The 946-nt window shown below is 27.8% G+C and overlaps 1 protein-coding gene across 3 annotated transcripts in view; it reads right to left on the reverse strand.

Annotated features, from left to right (window-relative positions):
- Positions 1 to 946, reverse strand: part of LOC104983495 (transcriptional regulator ATRX-like) — a 33,286-nt gene that overhangs the window by 11,023 nt on the left and 21,317 nt on the right. The window lies entirely within an intron of this gene.

Here is a 946-nt window from a genome sequence, read left to right on the forward strand (position 1 = left end):
GCAAACCCAATATATTTTCCTTTACCAGTAAAGATTTTAGTAGATTAAACCTAAAGAAAGCAGAGGGAAGGAAATAATAAAGATTAGAACAGAAATTAGTGAACCAGGGAACAGAAAAACAATAGAGGAAAATCAATGAAATCAAAATAAGTTCTTTAAAAAGATGAGAAAAATTGGAAAAAAAAAAAACAAAACTTAGGGTACATGGACCAAGAAAAAAGGACACAAGATGAGAAGTTAAAGAGGAGATCTACTATTTACCTTAAAGAAATTAAATATTATAAAGGAATATCATGAACAATTGTATGCCAAAAAATTAGATAACCTAAATGAAATGGACAAATTTTTAAACACACATAAATTACTGAAGTTGACACAAGAAAAAATAAACAACGTGAACAGATCTGTAACTGAAAAGACTGAATTAGTAATCAAAAATCTACCCACAAAGAAAAGCAAAGGTCCAGATGGTTTAACCACCAAATTACACCAAACATTCAAAAAAAAAAAAAAAGAATTAACTCCATTTTCTCATAAAGTCTTCTAATAAAAATGGAGGAAATATATCTCAACTCATTCAATGAGACCAGTATCATATCAAATCGGAAAAGATACTATAAAAAGAGAAATCTACAGACCAATACCACTTATGAATACAAAGGCCAAAGTCCTTAATAAAATACTAGCAAACTTCAAAAGAATAAGACATGTCTTTCTGCTACAGAGAAAAACTACTTGCAAAAGATATATCGAATGAAGAATTATTATCTAAAATAAATTTTAAAAACTGAAACTCAAAAATAATAAAATAACATGATTAAAAACAGGCAAAAGATGTGAAGACATTTTACCAAAGAACATATATAAATGACAAATGAGCATATGAAAATGTGCTCCACATCATCATATCTCATTAGGGGATCAAAAATTAAAACAGTAAGATAAC

The sequence above is a fragment of the Bison bison genome, unplaced genomic scaffold (genome assembly GCF_000754665.1).
Source record: "Bison bison bison isolate TAMUID 2011002044 unplaced genomic scaffold, Bison_UMD1.0 scf7180017837331, whole genome shotgun sequence".
Classification (NCBI taxonomy): Eukaryota; Metazoa; Chordata; class Mammalia; order Artiodactyla; family Bovidae; genus Bison; species Bison bison.